The sequence below is a fragment of the Cuculus canorus genome, chromosome 1 (genome assembly GCF_017976375.1).
Source record: "Cuculus canorus isolate bCucCan1 chromosome 1, bCucCan1.pri, whole genome shotgun sequence".
In the NCBI taxonomy this organism is placed as follows: Eukaryota; Metazoa; Chordata; class Aves; order Cuculiformes; family Cuculidae; genus Cuculus; species Cuculus canorus.
In genome coordinates this window covers 60,864,300-60,879,648 of record NC_071401.1, presented here as the reverse complement: position 1 = coordinate 60,879,648, position 15,349 = coordinate 60,864,300, and the positions used below count along the sequence as shown (strand labels likewise).

General features: G+C 40.4%; 1 long non-coding RNA gene across 1 annotated transcript in view; it reads left to right on the top strand.

Moving 5' to 3' along the window:
* The window catches only part of LOC128851105 (uncharacterized), a 186,414-nt gene extending 171,065 nt beyond the window's left edge, over positions 1-15,349 (top strand). Inside the window, exons 2-3 of the long non-coding RNA XR_008448363.1 lie at positions 7,701-7,823; positions 14,779-15,349. This is a non-coding gene — a long non-coding RNA (uncharacterized LOC128851105). The remainder of the gene's footprint in view (positions 1-7,700; positions 7,824-14,778) is intronic.

Genomic DNA, 15,349 nt, shown 5'->3' with positions numbered 1-15,349 from the left:
TGATGAACTATCACCTATCACTGTCCTGTGCAAGATTTCAACATTGCTACTGTTGAAAGACATTTGAACTCCTGGAACAGTGACATTTTTTTAGCAGTACCACCTAGCACTACAAAGGAAGGACCATTCCTATAAAAAATAAAGCCATCACAAACCGTTTAACAGTTAAACATTTAAAATCTAGTTCACCATTCTGAAATATGAGTATCCTAGAAAGCTCTTTTGAAAGGGAAACAAAATCATCTGTATACTCATTAAGTATTAATACTGAAATGTAAACCATATAAATACATAGTTTTACCTTAAGCCAACAATGTTGTATTTTTTTCATCTTTGTGTTAAATATACAACATTATTATGGATAAACAACTACTATAAATATTTTACTGCAAACCAGTTATAAAATAATAACTTTTTATGTTTTATTATTTTCTCATACCTGTAGAAGCAGGTAGAAATAAAAATTTGTATTATATGTAAAAGCGATACACAAAGGAACTTTGACAATGAATAGTCCAAGAATTAAGGTTTCTTGTTTAATATGAATGTTCATTATGTGGGCAAAGTAAGATAAAAGATATGCCTTATTACTCCTTTCTTTGTTTTTAAGAGCACAGTGTTTATAAATACTGTGATTAGAAAGAATATATTCTTGTTCCAAGACTTTAATTCCTTTTTAAAGTGTTTGTTCCTTACAACAGCAGTCCGTAAGGGTTAATAAATGCTCATCTGTAATTTCCACCTTCTCCAATCTATCTGTCTTTCAAGAGTCTGAAAAAGTAGGCTTCCCAGCTTCCAAGAGGGCTACTGAACTGGAAATCTTCTCCAACAGAGGAAGAAAATTTTTCCATTTTCTCCACTAAAGCTGTTTTGATATTGTTCCTCTCTTGAATGAACCTGTTCAACACCCTCTACTAATTCTAGCTCCCAGAGCCAAATGAATACATATATATGTATACTTGTGTATGCTTGGAGTATAATTATGATATGTGTTTTATAACATACTCCTGCCTCCAATTTTTATGGTCAGATGACTACTGAAATCACATAAATATTTTACAGAAGGGAAAATATTAATTCTCCCTAGCCGTAATCCTCTAAAATTGAAGAGAAATAGGTTCCTTCAAGGAGTGATTCATCCATCCTACATGAGATGATACTTATTCAGGGGTCGACTGAATTCCCATGAGATGTTTTTCACTTTACATTCACTCCAAAGACACCTTGAACAAGTAGTTCAGGTTCAATGCCTACTTTTCTTTTAGTGTCTAAAGCCAGGGGAAGGAAATCTCACCCTAATTAAGTGTTCTGGCCCAAATGGAGGTATCAGTATAACTATGTCTACACAAAAGTAATTGATGATATTTGTATAGCTAGTGTAGTATAACTTCGGAGAGCAATACTGCCCTCACACCCACTGTTGTTGCTTCCTTACTACCTCTCTGTGAGAGCTTCCCATCACAGCTACCTATCTTAGCTACTTTTATTTTCCTAAATACATCTATGCCAGGAAATCACCTCTGACTCTTAGGCCCAAAGCTACAGCAACATCTGGATCAGCGTCCTCAATTGGCAGTGTGTGCACTACATAGCAGTTGGCCCTTGATTTTACCTAGGCCTTCTGCTGGATTTACATAACCTTAAGCCAAATTCTGGAGTAAGAAGAGGAAGGGAAGGCAAACTGTGTTTAAAATATCTGAAATAATATAAGGGATGCCCATTGGAGTGATTTTTAAGAGCAGATGTAAGTTACAAAAATTTAAAAACATCTGAAGATACAGTCTTACAAAATACTTTTCTCTACTGACTGTAGGGGAAACAACACAATTCCTCTTTTTATCCACCTTTTATCTCCTCTCCCCTTTTCCTCAAGGAAAAGAAATCAGGCTGGATCTCCGAAAAGACAGTGAAAACTCTCAGCACATCAAGCCCAACCTACCGATCTGCTGTTGTTCTTTTCACATCAATAACTATAAAGTTCATGAAACATACTCCTGAATGAACAGATTCCCTATATTCCCAACCTCTTTTGATACATACCTGAAAGTCATGCAGTCCTGGGCCACAGAGTATGAGGTAAGGCTGTATAATGTTCCAAGGCTGGTTAACTAGCTGAGGCTTGCTGTCTGTGCTAAAGCCAGTGGAAAGGATAAACACCTCCACAGAGCTATTCAACTCAATTATTGTAGTAAACTGTCTTCTGATGAAATAAATTTATTTTCAGAAATACCTACTTCTGTATTCATGGGCAACAGCAAAAGTCTAACTGTTGGCTTAGACTAGACGACTTATCACTTTAATGGTTAAAAGTAGCTGAGATGACCATACAGCTCATTGATCATTTTCTTTGGTCACAAGGTTCCCTCTGTGGTGACTGATAAACATAGAGCTTGCTACCCAGCACCACAGATGTGAGTATGACATCAGTCAACACATGAATTACATTGGACTCACATTTGAGCCATCAGTTATGTCATGTATCTTGGGGTCTCCCACCCACAGTTGCCTTAGTAGTGGTGAGAATCCCATTCATTCTGTTAGTAAGAAACACTTACTGAGTCACATACAAAGCACTGTGCTGAGTAGTTCCCAGCCTAAGGGACACAACAGAGGATAAAGAAGAACAGTAAATGATATAAACAAAAGAATATATAGGATGATAGCAAATACAATGTTTCCTCTGTAAAGCAGTGAGAGGTGGAACTCCAGGAATGAGCTGAGGTAAATGGAGTAAGCTACACAGAAATACGAGGGTAGATAAAGGGTAGAAAAGATTACCCTGGCAACTACTGACCTGTCAGCCTCACCTCTGTGCCTGGGAAGACCATGGAACAGATCCTCCTAGAAGCTATGCTAAAGCACATGAAGGACAGGGACATGATTAGAGACAGTCAGCATGGATTCACAGAGGGCAAATCCTGCCTGACCAACCTGGTGGCTTCCTATGATGGGATAACCACATCAGTGGATACGGGAAAAACAAGGGATGTAATCTCTGTGGACTTCTGTAAAGCCTTTGACACAGTGCCCCACAACATCTTTCTTAATTGGAGAGAGATGGATTTGATATGTGGACTATTCAGTGGATAAGGAATTGGTTGGATGGTTGCATTCAGAGAGTAGCGGTCAACAGCTCGATATCCAGATAGAGATCCGTGGTGTCCCTCAGGGGTCCATACTGGGACCAGTGCTGTTTAATATCTTCATCAATGATATTGACAGTGAGATTGAGTGCACGCTTAGCAAGTTTGCAGATGACACCAAGCAGAGTGGTGCAGTTGTAACACCAGAAGGATATGATGTCATCCAGAGGGACTTGGACAAGCTGGAGAAGTGGGCCTGTGAGAACCTCATGAGGTTCAACAAGGCCAAGTGCAAGCTCCTACATCTGGGTCAGGGCAACCCCCAATTTCAGTACAAGATGAGGGATGATGTGATTGAGAGCAGCCCTGCGGAGAAGGACTCGGGAGTGCTGGCTGATGAAAAGCTCAACATGAGCCAGTAGTGCATGCTTGCAGCCCAGAAGGCCAACAGCATCCTGGGCTGCACCAAAAGAAGCGTAGCCAGCAGGCCAAGGGTGGTGATTCTGCTCCATCTACACTACTCTTGTGAGACTTCACTTGGCGTATTGTGTCCAGTTCTGGAATCCCCAGCATAACAAGGATATGGAACTGTTGGAACAGATCCAGAAGAAGGCTACAAAGATGATCAGAGAGCTGAAGCACCTCTGCTATGAGGACAGGCTGAGAGAGTTGGGCTTGTTCAGCCTGGAGGAGAGAAGGCTCCAAAGAGACCTTATGGCAGCTTTCCAGGACAAGAAGGGGCCTACAAGAAAGCCGAGGAAGGACTTTTTACAAGGTCATGTAGTAAAAAGGACAAGGGGAAATGAATGGGAGAAGATTTAGACTAGGCATTAGGACGAAATTCTTCGTGATGAGGGTGGTGAAACACTGCAACAGGTTTCCCAGGTAAGCTGTGAACATCCCCTCCCTGGAGGTGTTCAAGGCCAGGTTGGACGGGGCCTTCAGCAGCCGGGTCTGGTGGGAGGTGTTCCTGCCCATGGCAGGGGGGTTGGAACTAGGTGGATTTTAAGGTCCCTTCCAATCCAAACCATTCTGTGATTCAATGACTGAAGGTCAGACAGTGTGAGAGGGATGTTTTCTGTACATCATATCTAGACAACACCACAGAAACTTTTTCAGTGGGATCAGTGGGCATTCCATATGCTGCTTATAAACTGGATATGGAGGAAAGATTCAGCTTGGTGGTGCTAATTATTGCCCATTAGAGATTGTGTAGAAACCACAAAGCTCATTTCAGTTCAGATTATGGAACGTACCAAAATTTAGATCCTCAAGGTGAAAGGCTAGTGTTTTGTCCACTACACTAAAGAAGTAATTTCTTTTTCTGTATTAAGCAGCTGTGAAATAAAAGATTGTGCAATGACAAGAACTACACTGTAAATATCAGGGTTACCATAAATCACAGAGAAACCTTTCAAATAATCTGAAGTGCTGATAGAAAGAGTAATACAGGGAATTTGTATTGGTGTGACTATCATTAACCCTATGCTCTCACTTTCACTTGTATTAAAGAAGCAGTTGACTGTATTTTTGTGATGTTTATTGCTTTTACCCTACAAAAACTCTTCGGCAGATTGACAAGTTTGCTATTTATGAGTGTATATGTGTGCCCATCTATGTGTTTAAGTGTGTTTGCAGAGAAACATATTTAATACTCTAAGTTCTTTATATTACAAAATAGTGAGCACATACTATTCAAATATTTTAAATATACTTTATTGAAGATCACTCAGAGTTGCTCAGTTACATAAATACAGATTCTGCCACTTTAGCAGCTCCTAAAGGATTATTACTTTGAGTAGTCCTACTGAAATCTGGAAGATTCTCAGGGAATGAGTTAAACGTGCAGAGTCTGACCCAATCTGTTACTTGCACAGATCCCTATGAACTACTGTTTGTGTCCTCAGATTTATGCAGACTGTTGTCACTCCCGTCTCTTCTATTTATATAACTTGTCCTATCCTTTCTAGATGAGCCCTTGTAAAACTAGAGATCGTTGGAGCACCTGACTCCATTAGCCCCATAAACCAGCAACAATTGACATAATTTTTCAGTGACAATTATTTGAAATTCTATACTGGGCAAGCAATTTTAACTGGAAAATTGGAAAAGCCTATTTAATACTGAAATAAGTAATCAGGAAGCAAGTAATCATGAATCGTTAGGATAGCTAAGAAAAAATAAGTAGAAAACAAGAAACTGAAAAACCAAGGATAAAATGAAACAGTAATGGTTTATAGTAAGATACTCTGAGATATGACAGAAGTCTCAGTACACCAAAAGGAAAATCTTGTTTGCTCAAATTATTTGTTTCTTCTGTCTAATGAATGTAATTCTAATATACAAGTGATAACATTGGCATTTCTTTGAAATGTTGATTCAGTTTAATTATGAAAATCACCAAGGTATTTTCTGGCTGCTGCATCACTCCCTGTACTAAGATTAATCACATCAACATCATTCATTTAATCTTCAAAGAGGAAGCAGTTGTCCACAAAAGCCTTCGAATAGCTTCATTAGTGCAATTTTTCAGACTCAAACACTTAGCTGGCAGCATATGATTGAAAGTAAGGAAGGTCATTATATTCATCTGTTTCCTAAAACAATTTTTTTTTTTAATGTTTCTACATTTTTTGTGGATATGTATAAGCTCAACATTCTGGTCCTTTGTTTTGGACAACCAAATCGTACACAGCTCAAAAACAGACAGAATAGTTGGTGACTATCATGTTTTACTGAGTTTGCAATAGGATGAATTTGAACCAGAGCATGATCCTCTCCTGAGTCTGGCACTGATTTAACATACAGATTGTTTTTGTTACCAATCATGAACACAAAAGACCTTAAGAAGTGTTTACTTAAACATGCAAATAGGGTTAAAAAGGTGAGACACAGAGCAATGTGCCTAATGTTTTCAATGCCAGACTGAGACCTATTAACAATGTTTTAGAGAATAAAAATAAGTCCAACCTCTCCCCATTATTAATATTTAATTACATGCTAAGAGCATCGTCCTTTTCAGTCTCCCATTGATGCTGAGAAGATTTTGTTTGCTTCATTGTACTTAAAATCTTCTCCAGCACAGCCCAGTGCATTTTCAAAAATCTTAATACCCAATGTCCAACAACATTGCGGCACAGTCTTTGAGCAGTTTAATTTTTAAAAAATATAGCATTGCAACCCAAAATATTCACTCTGAATGTGGCAGCTCACTACCAAGACCATGAGGACAACCTGGTCAGACACAATTATCCTACATGTGCAGCACTAAAATATCCACCAATCAGAATGTATTTAGTTCTATTACTAAAAAAAAAAACCCAAATCTGCCAGGTTTAGTTTTGAAGCTTTAAAACCCAAAGAATTTATTAAAGTTTCTGCTAACGTATTTGCCTGCAGCTGTTAGTGGATTGTGCAAAAATCAGTCCATCATGAAAGGGAAAGCCCTGAGGTGTCAAGTAGCAAATATTTGGAGGGTTTTTTTATAAACTATTTAAAGGAATTAAAAATTTTCTTCCTATTAATTTTAGGTGGAGAGAAAAGATCGATTTTATATTCAAGTAAAAACTTGGGCAAAAATTTACAAAAACATATTCTAAGGCTCTGGTGAATTGCTATTATTTCAAATGTGCCAATCATTCAGAGGGTCTCCAGAAGGACAGAATGATGGGTATGAACCACAAAGGTGTTTATTCTGTTAACTACTGGATTTAAGTTAGAGAGGAGTGTGAGACAGTTCCATAGCTACAGAGCTGCATGCTTAGTCCTCGTTGTATCTCACTTAACAGTTTTCATTCGTTTCCCTGGCACATAAACAGTATTCATGCTCCACCCTTGGTTCACAGCATTAACTAAAATCCATTTCTGTATTGAAAGAACACCATAAAATATAGGCTACATGTGGCTCTCAAGGTGACCACTTAAACAGTGTATGAGTGAGTCTTTTATAACCAAGTTTCTCCCACATAAGCAAGGATTTTCTTGTGCTTGTACTTTAAAACAAAGTCAATATTCTCAAAAGCAGTTGTATTAGCTACTACCCCACTTGTACCTTTTGTAGATAATACTTCCTAAACTCCAGCACAGTATGAAAAACATAGGCTAGTGCAATATTTAGTCACAGCAGAAGAAATTTAGGCGTATCACAAGATGAGTTTACATACATGTTTCAGCCCTTGAGCCAATCTATGAAAACCAGTGGACTATTTCTCTCCTTGTGAACTCTTTGACTGTGGAAGAGTCATGCTGGGGGACTCCTCTCTCCTAACAAGAGACTGAACATCAGTTATGGAAATCATTTCCTTCAGGGCAGAGGTCAGGATGCAATAATGGACTAACATAGCAGGAAAGTTACTTCAGCTGTAATAGTTGTCATAGCTGAAGTGACATCGGAGCCACAAGTTTGTCTTTGGTGGTATTTATAAGGCATTTGTAACCTGGATATTTTAAGCTGTGTTCAAGGTGTTAGATTCCATATACATTTATTGTTATTCTAATATATCAGAACTTTCCTTGTAGGAACTGAGGATTTCTGTGGAGGATTTTTCTTAAGAAAACCAGCAAGTTTGAAGTTGGGATATTTGCACTTTTTAAAAACTTTCCATTAATTGCTTTCAGATTTTTTCACTGGATCTTGGCAGTAAGAGGCCACAACATTTCAGACTGTGAAAAACGGGGAATGACAAGCTCATCCTGTAATTTGTCCTACTTCACTGGAATACTTAGAAATTGTTATGCAAAGTAAGCTTATTTCTGCTTCTACCTTCTCTCTGCAGGACATGGGGGGAGGGGACGCACAATTATTCTACTGTCACTTTGAAACAGAAGTCTGTTTTAAAAAGAATAACGGTGTATCTCTGGAATCGTTCCATCCACAGAGTCAGCCACACTCCTAGTTCTCTACTAAAATCAGTATTTTCTAACAACATAGCCTTAAAGGGCGATACTCCTCGGGTGACATTTAGGCTCTGTCCTTCACTTCTACTTTTTATTCAGACAACGTTGTCCTCAGGAGTCCCAAAGCTTCTTGGTCTCAATCAAACTTTAACACAAGGAAAATTCTTCAAAAAGGTCTTGCTGTGATGAATGTGGGTGTTGTATGCTAGTGTTCTTTATTGTTCTGCTCAAATCTCAGTTTCCCTAATTATACGCTACTTCTCTGAAGACTGTGAATTATATAATGAGTCTAACCAAGATGTATACTGCAAGTACTGCATTGGTTATTAGGCAAAGATAGGAAAATAAAGAAAATGACAGGGAAAATATTTTCAATTAATCCGCTTCACGCCATCCACTTACAAGGCATTAATTTATGTCAGTTAATTTTAATTTAAACAATAAATGAACTTTTGTTACTAAGCTAGGAACAAGTCCCTAAGCAAGTGAAAACATGCAGAGCAAATGAAAAATCGAGGAAGGATGTATTTACACCAGAAAAGTAAGAAAGAAATAATCTGTAACCAATAAGGGTGACAACGAATACAAATATATTTAAATTACTGCGAAAAACAAATTTCACCCTTCCAAGGGCCATGCTCTGCCTTTTTTTGTGTTAACAATACACAAGTTTTCAATCAAAATTGGTAACAAGTGAAAAACCTTCTTCACAGAGCATGAAGAAGTAGAGATTCACCTTTCTGACCACCTTCTTTCCTGTCTTCTATATATCCTCATAAAATATTTACTCTGCTTCTGAATGACCACTCTGATTATCCTTAGACTCCTTTCAGATTCCCTGATGATGTCATGGAAATGTTAAACCCATTATGCTAAGCTAGGACCTCCATCTACTGTGACCTCTTGGCACTGGCTTCTAAGGACAGCATGATACTTTTACATAAAAGTTAGTCTTCCTTCAGGTCATCAATAGATGAACCGATAATACATCAGCACTTCAATCAACAGCAGTAAAATTCAAGCAAGGCCAAGTAGGAAGTCCAAACCTGTTTTGTATTTACAATAAAGTGATTAAAACCTCTATTAAAAGGTACAATTATTTTCTATCGGAAAATAAGCATTTGTATTATTTCACGGACCCACCCCATAGGTAATACATGACATTCCTTTTCATTAAGCTATTAGGGAAGTGATTAGTGACTGGCACCCTGCTCTAATTATCTTTAATGTAGTGTTTCAAATTGATCATGCATAATGCAATTAGAAATCATAATTAAATTAATTTATATTGATTTAAGCCTTTATAAGTTGTTAATAACTATAGCCCATTACATTAATTCCTACAAGCCAACATTAATATTTTCAATATGCTGAAGTGGTTCCCTTTTTCCTCCGTTTTCCTTGCGCCGGGCACTTCATTAAGGAGTTCGCGGAGGATGGATGCCGGGGGATGCTGCCTGGCAAGCGAGATTCAGCTCAGCAGACCTTTCGTGGTCCCCGCTCGAGTGGGTGCTGGGGAGTATGAATGCATAGCTGACTTTAACGCTGGAACTGTGACCGCTGACAGTGGCCACTTATATTTCCATGGAGACGGAAAGACCCCATAGATGCACAAGGGGAAAACCCAGGGTGTCAGGGGAAAAAAAAAAAAAAAAAAAGGCAGATGTAGGGTAGTTGCTGAAAGAAACAAGAACAAAAAGCAGCATCTCCTGGCTGGATGGGGAAGATGCAGGCAGGGAGGAAGGAGGTGGTTATTGGTGGCTGAAGCCAGCCTCTCACTCTGCCAAAGGGTCCCTAATCCCTCCACTCCTGACAAGGACAATTATTCTTTCCCATTTCCTCAGCCCCCAACCCACAAACCCCCCAACCCTAAACCTAAAAGCTCTTGTGAAAGTCATTCCCCACACACACCCTGATTAAACTTGTGCAGCCTGGCCCCTTTTTTCAGAAAGAATTGTGCATAAAAACAGGGGCAATAAATCCCCCAGTGAGGGAGGCCACAGAGTAGACAGGGCTCTGAAACGGGTGTACCTTTATCCCACCCTTGTCTGACACCTTTCAGTCAGAAATGGATGGTCCAGGGTCAAAATAAGTTTTCCAATGAGAAAGATGCCCGGCTATAATAAGATCTTGCAGTAGGAGGTTAACAAATCATTTAATAAAACAATTTATGCTTAAATAGTATTTCCTTTAAAATAAAATCGTGGTTTGCAAATCAGGATTTGATTTGAGAGGCATGAATTCTATTATATATACAATTTAATCATGGGGTATTTAAAATAGACATTTCCATCTAAAATCCAATCAGAAGTCAACACAGTACCTCGAGGCATTAAGATGATCATCTCCATTTTGCATTTGTAAACTGGTAGAAATAAATGTGGCTTGTGGATACCAAGAGGTCAAGTGCGGCTGCTCAAATATTTTTCTTACAAAATGACGGATTTATTAGACAAATAAGTGGCCCGGCTGATGCAAAACCCCCAGTGATTGAATTTTGACGTTGAGTCAACAACAACTCGAACTACATCAGTGCTCCAAGATTTAGTTATGATGGTAGAGATTACTGAACAAATAGGAGGCAGAAATGAATACAGATTTCCTAGGATCTGCCCCTGGCACCCTCTTCTTGACATTCCCCTCCATATGCCATCCCTATTCACAGTGTATTCTAATTAAAGGACTGGGTTATGTCTTCTAATTTTACAAGAACTTTTAAATAATTAGTCTAGTATGTGTTAAAAGGGAAAGCTTCAGACATAAGGGGATTTTAGTCTCTTTAGGATCTCTCCCCGATTTTGCAGTTATCACAGTCCCTTCCACAAGGAAGGGTGAAAAACACCTTTGCAGGAAGATAGGAACCCTGATCTAAGTGCCATCTGCAAACACGGACATCCAGCCCATTCAGAGAGGGTGGTTTGTGTTTGGGGGGATGCTGGGGGGGTGGTGGTTGTGGTTGGGCTTTTGGTGCAAAGTCTTTTTTTTTTTTTTTTTCCTTTCCCAGGAGTGCTGAGGAGTCCAGCACTCCTGGGAAAATCTCTCCACAGATCCTGTGGAACAAGGTTGGGCTGCAGCCTGCACAGCCTCAACAACGAAATTTTTTCACGATGCTGCACCTGCCCCCTCCTTGGTTCTCCCCTCCTTCTTTCCTCTCCCCCCCACCCCAGGGTGTATGTATCTAAGAAAGTTCCCCGGTCCGAGTATTGTTAGCCGGCAGGGAGCTAGGCATGTGCTGGAAAGCCTACGTGAGCTGTGGGAAAGCAATGTTATTCTTGCTTCATTTCTTCAGCGCTTTGGAGCGTTACTTTTACTTGCTAATCACGAAGGGGCGCTTAAATAATTGAGAGTACGTTTAAGCATAAAGCAGTCAGTTTCTAATCTTTTCAGGGGAAAAGGGACTAATCTGCACCTGCTGTGAGAGCCCTTTTTTTATTTATTCTGTATATTACTTCCACTCCAAGCTGGACCTGATGGCTCCAATTACAGTTGAGCCCTGTGGAATCCATACCCACCCTTGCGCAGCCCCTTTCTCTGTTCCTCTCTTCTCCACAAGTATAAACTTTTCCTTGTCAGAGAAGGGGGTGGGTGTGAATCTTGCCAGATACTATTTAGCCAAGATTATCTTCTTTTTTTTTTTAAAGAGAAGCTCTTCAGAATTCCCAAGCTCTCCAAATTTGCCTTCTTTCTATTGCCTCCACTGTATCACACGCATATTAGTAGAAAAAAGCCTACACTGGCTGCCAGAGTGATCTGGATTATCATTTAGTAGGGGACAGCTCGAGAGCAGGATTTTAACTCAGATTTTCTCCTATTTAGCGCTTGGGAATAAATTGTTTAATAAGTTTTTTCTACTACTACCGAGTTTTTACATTTCTCAGAGTATTGCCAAAGTTAATTTCAGATTTATATTTCTGTAACCTACTTAGAATGCAAAAAGGGAAAAAGAAATCCTGTCAAATTAAAGTGAGTCCTCCTGTCTTGCCTGCTCCCAGCAAATAACTTGCAGCACCTAATAAATCCAGATGGAGTTCCTCATATAGCCCGGTGCAGAAATAATTATTGTCCTGGCTTGTTTCATGTCAGAGGCCTCTTCGGCTCATCTGTCATGAAACCAATTTCACTTTATTTACATCCATTTGCTAGTTTAATTACTGTGCTGATGAATAGCCTGGAGGAATTAAGTTACGAGTCTTTGGAAACCTAAAACGACAGATATATGGGTTACCTTTTAAATAGAAGGAGAAAATGATGGGTGGTGTGTGCACCAAAATTTAAAGATAATAAGAGCCTTTCCCTAGCTAGGTGGAAATGCAGAATCAACTGACTCTCAACCCGTGCATTTACTTCTGTCTCAATATAAATTATGGCTTAGAAAGGATTTCATATTTTCTGCAGGTTAAATGCAATCTGTGTTAAAGCAAAGGTTCTCAAAGACGGGTGTCAGCTTTAGATTTAAGCACAGATGCACTTATTATTTTTCCAGTCACCAAAAGGGGGAAAAAAGGTCAGAAAATAAGTCTATCTTAAAGACTGGCTTCAACATAACCTACATAATGTACCATACAACACAATCAGTAGGGTTACTATCCTGCATCTGCAAAGTAGAAATTGTCTCAAGGGCTTCTTCACTCTAACTTCCCTCTCTGTAATGCACTGTACCAACAGAGGGAATTCCAACCAGCTGAAAGATCTTGTGCTTTTTATGTAAACCTGTGAAGAGCAGATTTTCTCCATATGTTCCCTGTCCCTGATCTAGCCCTTGTCCCTTCCTTCTATCTGGGTGTTTTTCAACCATTTTCAGTACACTTATGCATGCTGCTTGGCCTGGAATCAGGGGTAGAGGATCTGCCCCGTTGACCCACATGTTCCCCACGACAAGACCCTGCTGCAGGGCCCTGGTGCACCAAGTGGTCCTGACCTCCCTTTCCTTCACCACTCAACAGCTTTTCTGAGCCACCATAGCACTTTATAATAATTCTAATAATAATTCTAAAAGAATTATAAGAATTATAAGAATTATAAGTCTAAGAATTCTAAAACTTTATGCAGCATATGCCTGAGCAAAAGAGCCATTTCTTTAATGTTCTTCCTTCATTCATCATGAAAGAAAAGAAAGTAGAAATTCAACGGCCTCGGAATTAGGCTGGGAGTGTTGGTTGCCTGGGCTATGCCCCGATATGTGGCTTATGGACTGGTCAACAAGATCCAGGAGGAGTCCATGTGATCATGCTGATGCTAACTCTGAAGAGGAGCCCTTGCCTTCTAAGCAAAGAGCAGAAATCAAACCCGAGAGCCTGTGTACCTTCTCGGGCGCTAAGCCTTGGCATTAGGTACACCTGGACATCTTTATTTGCCTGAAAAGCAGAAGTTCATGCGGTCCCTTTTGGGGGCTGCATGAAAAATTCACATGCTCGAGAGCTTTTACACCACTCTCCTACACAGGCTGCTTCTTCTCTTGCTCCCGGTAATTTTGTGGGACAATCCTGCCATGAAGGACTGACGTGCTGCAATAGGTAATAGGTAATATTGTAAAAGCAGTCGGGATGGGCAGGGGTCTGGCTGCGTGTGGAGGGGGGATCGCTGTCTCGCTAGAAAAAGCCTTCCCCTCCAGAGTCACCCTCCAAAGAGAAGGCTGAAGGGGCGGGCAGGGATCCTCTTTGTCACAGAAGTTGAGCAGCACTTTAAAACCAAATCCTTTGCCAGGGGGAAGTGACACATTTCCCCCTTCCTCCCTCAAATCTCGCTATCCGCTGACCCGAGTTGGTTACACGAGGGTATAAAAGAGCAGATCAAAAGAGAATTACAGCTGCCTGTTCGAGGTGCTCCGAGTCTTTACATCTGAGAGAAATGAAAGGAGAAAGTATACAGCAAAATAGGATGGAGTATTAAAAACCTGACCCCCACACACACACCCCCCGCCACTCTCCTCTTCCCTCTCTCCCCCTTTGATTAATAGATCCATGTGGCTAACGGCCTGACATATGGTGTGCGAAGCAGCCTGAGATGGCACCTCAGGCATACCCTGCGGCCATTAACATATTACAGGCTTCTGTGCAGCCAGCCAGCCTGCGCCCCGGCGGAGCTCTCCCTGGTGCTGAAGCGCCGCCGCTTCGCTCCGCGCTTCTCCGCCTGCGCGCAAACCCGCCCGCCCGCCGGCGCCGGCTCGAGTTCAAACAGCAGGCGCGCACGCACGGGCTGGTTTGAAAGTCCTGCACCGCTTTACAAGAAAAGAGGTTACAAGCGACAGCAACATCACTCCTAGTCCCTGAAATAGAGATTTATCTCTTTCTTTCTCTCTCTTTTTTTTTTTTTTAATCTAAGGAAAAAAGGTGTCGCTATATATAAAACCTTTACTACAGAAAGCACAAAAATTGGTTTGTGCGGAAATCGGTCACGTTTAAAACACAGCGCCAGCTTGCAGAGCAGAAAGGCAGCTTTCTGCAAAGAACCCAAAAGTTAGGAAACTCGCATCTAAAGCACCTAGCAGAGGGGGAGAGGGGTTGCTCCCAGACGTGTTGTTTGAAAGCGGGAATTATAGTGCAAAATACAGAGGCTGAGAATGCAGCAAAACCTAAGGTTTATTTAATCCATTTCGAGGGTTCTGACAGAAACATAAATCACTCCCTGCACTTTGCCTTTAAGTCGCCTGTAGATAACTGCCCTAGCTCTTTTGAACTTTGTTCTGGCTGTTTTGTTGGGAAATAAATGTTAACACCAGATTAAACGTTTCAGGTAGCTTCATCTTCTGATTTCGGGAAAACAGTATTAATAAGGAGCTTTGATGTTGTTTTACTTTCAGACTGCATGCCTTAAGGCAGAAAACCGCATAAAGGTAGCTGAGAAAGTAAATTGCCAGAAGGGAAGAGCACCCTCCCTTTCAAAATCCTGTAAGTATTCCTCTCTCCTACATCAAACCGATCCTATGTAGAACAGCACTAGTTGGTTTGAGATTTCCAGGCTTTTGCAAACGTCTCTCATCTCAATGCACACAAGACGACGTGTGCGCACCTGTGTTTACGTCTGTGCACTCTGCTATTATCAGTTGTTAATGAAACTGAAGATTATAGGGAGAAATACGAAAGGCTCACTGCAAAAGCTGATATTTTTTTTAATTTTATTTTTCCCTAATAAAAAATATTAAATCCCCTAAGGAAAAGAATCCTAGAGATTTGCAGTGAGGAGTAAAGCCGATGCAACGTGATCAGAGAACCGCAGACCTCCACCACGTTGAAGCAGCCCAGACTAAGTTTCACATACTGTGCATTTGGGGTCTTTCTAGCTGTTCTGCCAGGAGCCTCCTTCTGTTCTTTCGGGAGCCCGGCACATCAGCATCGCAAATTCCTTGCGCACAATCAATACATTTTGCATAA